Below are 6,543 nucleotides of genomic sequence, written 5' to 3' on the forward strand. Positions count from 1 at the left end.
TTTGAACATGCAGAGTGACAAGATGACAAGTACACACATCTGAAGCTGAACTAACACAGGTACTCCACTAAAACAACCAATAATTTTGCTTGAAATGTTGCGTTTGTGCTTAGATTAAATCTCAACTGCATCTGGGAGAAACAGCGCACCGGTTTTGTTTGCGCTTTCTTTGTCTTTATGACTTTTTTGTAGTTTATTAATGTTCAGTAACACACTGATATAGTTATTGATATATGTCCTTATGAAATCATAACACTCTCCTCAAAATCCCAACACCACAACGAAAGAATGAATGGACGTACGCTGCAACAACAACTGTGTTAACTTGACAACGGAAGTAACGCCCATATTTCTCGCTAAGCATCATGGGACGTAGGAAAAAGGTGGATAGAGTATGTGTATCTGTGTGTGTGAAACTGAATATGTTTATGTGTGTGAGTAAGATGCTCCCATGGTAACACTGGAATCTCTTTATTCATGGAATTTTTGTTAAAGTGAATGACCATGTCAAGGGGTTTAACCATATTTTCAAATTGTCATTTTAGTTGGTGTGGATTAGTGAATACCTTTCTGATTTCCATCTCTCCATTGGCTTTAACTTTATGGGTTCATAAGAGGCTCAGCAGCACTAAGATGGCATTACTCTAGGCTGCCTGGACATGTGTCACACATGAGGTCAATCTGTGCAGTCTTAACGGAAGGGCAGCCAGCCAACCAAAACAAATGATTAAACATTTGGTCAGCCTCTAAAACAGAAGTGGGGATTTTTGTTTGTTGGTATTAAAGATATAGCATGTAAAAAAAGTAAAGTAGCAGTTTACACCCTCTGCCTCTGTAGATCCCAAAACTGTCAGAGAATATGTACATGTGTATGACAAAGCTCATATTTAAACAAATGGTTTAAATTATATTTATTTAAATATGCTTAACTTTGCTAAGTATAAAATTAGTTCAATTAATTACAAAGCAAATGTAGTTGCTTTGCCATTTACTTTCATTTTAAGTTTGCGCATGCACTTTCTCAAGTTGACTTACAGGTGATGTCTGTATCTAAGGTGATTGGCTCTTTTACCTGTAAGGCAGGACTTCCTTTTTTTACATCCGCCATGTTGGGTGTTCTAATTTCCCCCATTCTTTTTCATACAAGTGGTTCGTCTTGGGCTAAACAGTCTTTGACCCAGGTTCAGATCCCATGTTAAAACCAGGTTGTAAACGCATTCGCATAATCAGTGATAAGGTTGAATTTTTCCCTCTAACATTTTTACTCTACTGATAGTTAGGTTTAGGTTTGGGTTGGGGGATACACTTTATAAACATTTTACAGCCTGTAAAGCTGAAAAAAACTCGCATTCCAACTTGCTTTTTGCACCCCTCCATGTACATTTCACCCGGAATATGGAGCTTACAGGTGCCCATATGCCCAACATCAGTTACCACTTTGGCCACTAGGGGCAGTGTTTCACATTTGGGTAAGCACAGACCGATTTTAGCTTAAGAATAGTCAACCTACTGTTTCTGATTTGACTGTGGAGTTCAGTCTGGTACCCTGTATTTGTTTATGTTGAACGTGATTTCAGAATTTATGTAACAACAATGTGCTTGTCCCTATTTTGTATCACACCATAATAGCAATGTCATGTTGAAAAGTTCAAGAGTGCTCTGCAGTTGTCAGACACTTACGTATTTAACACATTTGTGACGTTGTTATTTTATGTAGCTAGTAGCAATAAGCTTTCAGGGCCTGTGGCTTTCACATACTGAGACACCCGGATTTGGCTCAGTAACCTGAGAGGTCAAACACGTGATGGCCATTGTATAAACACAGTTGCTTTACATTTGGTAATTCCTTGCGAGATTTAAGATTATTGTCTTACTCCTAAGACACCTGGGTATACAATAAAGATTATGCGGACCAACTGTGGATTACTCACGTAAGTAAAACAAAGTTAAAACAATCTGACAAGTGGACTTATGGATAAGGTCAATATTGTTTAACATGCTGTTATCTGTATTCTTGATGTGGAAGTCATGCATACAGTATTGCCAGCTTTGCAAGGATAACTCAATACATTGTAAGAGGCAGAACTAGATGTGCATTCTATGTTCATATTGCACAATACATATTGTTTAAGTCATCATAAAAAGGGCTAATAGATCCGGACTGGTGTATGTCCAGGCTTGGCATACTTTCAGATGGAGACGTCTCACTCAGTGTAAGGGAGGAGGGGATGACCACATCTGCTGTAACACTGCTATGTCAAACAGTGCCATTTAATGAATTTGAACATAAAACACTTGATAGATCTAATAAAAGCTTCAATCTTCCTACATAAACTATATGTAAGATATATTTCCAAACTCATTCATTTACACTCACCTATCTTATTTATATTATTGAAAGTATTGCAATATAGTACAAACTACAACATTACAAATGTCAAAAGATCATCAGTTAATTTACAGTGCATAGTACAGTAAATAGTTAGAAATGTTTTAAACTTTGAAACATATATTTTCATAATTATTATTCATAATCTGTTAAACATTACATAATGTTTGTTATGGGCATATTAAAGACAGTTATTAAGAATTGTTTCATATTACTTTTCACAGCTTCCTGCTATTTAATTTGTATTAGTCTTTGCACAGCTTTATTTTAAAAGATTGCCAGTGCCAAGACTGTACTGATGGTCATATCAAAATAGTGGCATGATAAAGATATTTGGAGCATGTATATAATGTTTGTGTAATAATGAATATTGCATGAAGAATAACAGGCTAATTGTGGTTTAATAAATAAGTCTTTTTGTTAAAATGTTTGCAGTTTTATCGTTCTCACATTCAAACCAGACACATTATCTCTGCTAAAACCAAAAACTGAATAAAATAAAATAAATAAATATCAATGCAAATTCAGCTAAAGCTTGAATTTTCTTGTGTTGGCTATGAAACAGGTGATATTCTTACTAGTTAAATTCATAATAAGTCTGAGCTCATTTAGAACACGATATACAGCAAAAAATGAGTCAACCAAGCACAAGTGGTGTGTGTGTGTGTGTGTGTGTGTGTGTGTGTGTGTGTGTGTGGGCGGGTTTGGGTGGTTTATGAGGAAATTATTTTAGGTTACAAACTGGTAATTACAAGGGTATTATGCTATAAATGTGGTTTATGAGGACATTTCTAGTGTCCCTATAATTCAAATCGCTTAAAAAACATACTAAATGATTTTTTTTTGAAAATGTAAAAATGCAGAATGTTTTTTGTGAGGGTTAGGTTTAGGGGTAGGGTTAGGGTTAGGGGACAGAATCTATAGTTTGTACAGTATAAAAATCATTATGTCTATGAAGAGTCCTCATAATGATAGCTGCACCAACGTGTGTGTGTGTGTGTTGTGTGTGTGTGTGTGTGTGTGTGTGTGTGTGTGTGTGTGTGTGTGTGTGTGTGTGTGTGTGTGTGTGTGTAATTCTGTGGGGGGCAGAGAGAGAGAGAGTTGCTCACTCAGGCAGAAATGAAAGTTCAGTTGTCCTCTCCGTCTGACAAGCTGATACCCGCGAGGTGCTCTCGACACTCCATGTGCACAGATATGGAGAGCAGGCATCATGAAACTTGCATGGGTGCCATTGGCCCTCTTCATTATTCATGAGCTTAGTATCCACACACTGCACCTTGGTGACAGCACTTTTTTCTTTGTATTAAACATGCACACTAGATCACTGCGTGGGAAGAGGTGGGAGCTGAGACTATAACAGGACAACAACAGCTTGCAACGATCCTCTCTCTAAAAAAAAAAAGTGGTATCTTTGTTGGATCTAATATCTATTGTATCGATTTTTTTTTTAAACCACAGCGATCCCAAGATAAGATATGATTTTTATTTGGATTTATTACACAATACAATGCAACCCTTGTATATGTACTATGAGGATGTCCTCTGTTGCTTTTAAGCATTATGTTGTGTTCAATGTAATGCAAAGTGCAATGTAATGCAAATATTTAAAATTACAATATTTTCTACTTCAAACTTCATACTTTCACCCTACACTTAAAAAACAAAAAAATGTGCTTAATGTGGTAACATCTACATTAACAGCTTTTATTTTTATTCACTGAATTAACCTGAATGCATTAGGCTACACCAACAAAACTAATTTTAAGGGTTAGATCAAGTAGAAAAAGCTCCTTAAGGTAACAATTGCAGGCTACCACTTTTTACAGTGTGTTTTTAAAATGTCTTTCCAGGTGACATTTGTGGTCAAGCATAACAAGCCATTTCAAAACACTTTTTAAAACCTACTTTTATCATTCTTGGAATCTTCGTTGGGCTGCTGAAACCCCTACTCCTATCTGCTCTTGGCATTTAATAGTCACATCATCCACAGCGCCAGATCAGGAAACATGGCTTTCTTTGCTCTGTTCAGAACATGCACCTTAGGAGTTCAAAATAGTGCATGATCTACTTTTCTGAACACTTCTCAGACTCAGCCCAAGGATCCAATTGGATCAGGAGGCTGCGTGCGGAGTCTGGGGATGACACTGAGCTGTCTGCATGGGTGTGAATATCAGTTGTCTGTAAAGGTCCTGGGCTCAAGGTTACGTGAGCATGTCATTAATCTTGAGGGCAGCTTTGTACAGCTTGAGTGAATTAGACCATCAATCAAGTGCTGATCTGTGAGCAATGTGGATGGATTTGCTGGGAAGTAATGGGAGAAATGTTGTCACCCAACATGTCACGTAAACATGTTTCTGTACCCAACCTGTGTGAGAGAAGAGATGTGATATACACACATGCAGAGAAGCTATAGTCTAGACCATATACACTACAGTAAAAGAAGCAGTGTGACATTGAAGTGCATTGTACATTGGTGTATTGGTGTGCGTTTTTCTAAATGTGTGCTTGCAATTTGTGTATTCTTCAAAGTGTGGTGTGTTCTTTTTTGAATGTGTCTTTGAATGATGTGCAGTATCGATTAGATCCATTGACCCAACAAAAGCTTACTAGAGGTGAAGCACAGGGTCATGCAGCTGCCTTAATCGTGGCACCATGCAACTTCACTGAAGCAACTAACACACATAATCTTAGTGCTTGTGTTACGCTCCTGTTCTACCTGCTCCGTATGGAACTCGAACTGGCATCTCCGGCATGGGAGGTGGGTGCGCTAACAAGGAGGCTAAAGGCTACAGCTAGCCATCTTTTATTTGCCATGCAATGTGTCAGCTATGGCATGTCCACTGCACAATGCAAATAAAGCACACCTGGAAATAATACAAACAATGTCTTTAGATGAATCATCACAGTGAGAGCAAGAAATAAAAAAGGGAGAGATTGTAATAGAAAGGAAGAGTGTTCTTCGAGTGTTTGTGCTTGTGCACGAGTGTGTGTGTTTTTGTGCAGGCATCTAAAGGATATAAATAACAATGTGTTTATGTGGAAAGATGAATGGAATACATGATGCTAAAACTTGCAGTAGCAGCAGCATTTATCTAGTGCTGCTTGCTTGAATGGATGCAACATAACTACCTCTCTATGTTTTGTGTGGGGATATCTACTATGACACAAAAATCTAATGTTTAGAATAAATTCACCTTCTGTAAAATCTGTAGGATTATGTCATAATCATAATTCCCACTTTTAAAAAAATTAGATGCGAGTCTGTATGTACTTTTAAACATTAAATTACAAGAAATATTCTGGGTTCAGTACAAGTTAAGCCAACCGACAGCCTTTGTGGCATAATGTTGGTTACCACAAAAAAGTATTTAGACTAATTTCACCTTTTCTTTAAAAATAGCAACAAAAAAAAGAAAAAAAAAAGAAAGAAAATTAGGTTACAGTGAGGCAAGTAAGTAAATGGGGTCAGTTTTTGGAGGGTTTAAAGGCAGAAATGTGAAGCTTATAATTTTATCCTCGTGCAACCCCACGTCCTCATACACGTACATAGTGTTTTGTCTTCGCTTTAGGCTATGCATAATTTAATTTTATTTAAACTGACTGATCTCAGTTCAGGACACTCTGAGCTATTTGAGTCAAAGCACTCCAGTTTCATATGATATGCCATTTTGAAAATGTAATCGATTTACTGCGAAATGGCTGTTAAACCAGTGGCGGGCCGTGCATTTAAAGTCTAGGCCTTCAGTGTGATTCATGCCAATAATAAAACACAGTTTCACAATGAATAAGACACCCTATGCCCATGATGGTGTATAATGTATGTATGATACATTATATCGCAGCTAACTAATAATACCAATTGACATTTTAAAAACACGTCCATGCACGAAAGCCAGAGCTTGAAACGACACTTAATGCTCAAGCAAGCCTAATTTTAACTGCAGCATGACTGTTTTGTGAAATGAACGTCTCCCGAACAGACATTCAAAAATCATAATTTTTCATATGAATCTACCAAGGAGATCTATAATACCTGGAAAAATCTATCTAATAATATTTGCGATTTAAATGTTGCTTGCAATACATTTCATTTCGTCAGGGTACACGGTTATGCTGCGTTCCATTCAAGTTGGATGTGTGATATTCCTACTTCA

This window comes from Myxocyprinus asiaticus, chromosome 25 (genome assembly GCF_019703515.2).
Source record: "Myxocyprinus asiaticus isolate MX2 ecotype Aquarium Trade chromosome 25, UBuf_Myxa_2, whole genome shotgun sequence".
In the NCBI taxonomy this organism is placed as follows: Eukaryota; Metazoa; Chordata; class Actinopteri; order Cypriniformes; family Catostomidae; genus Myxocyprinus; species Myxocyprinus asiaticus.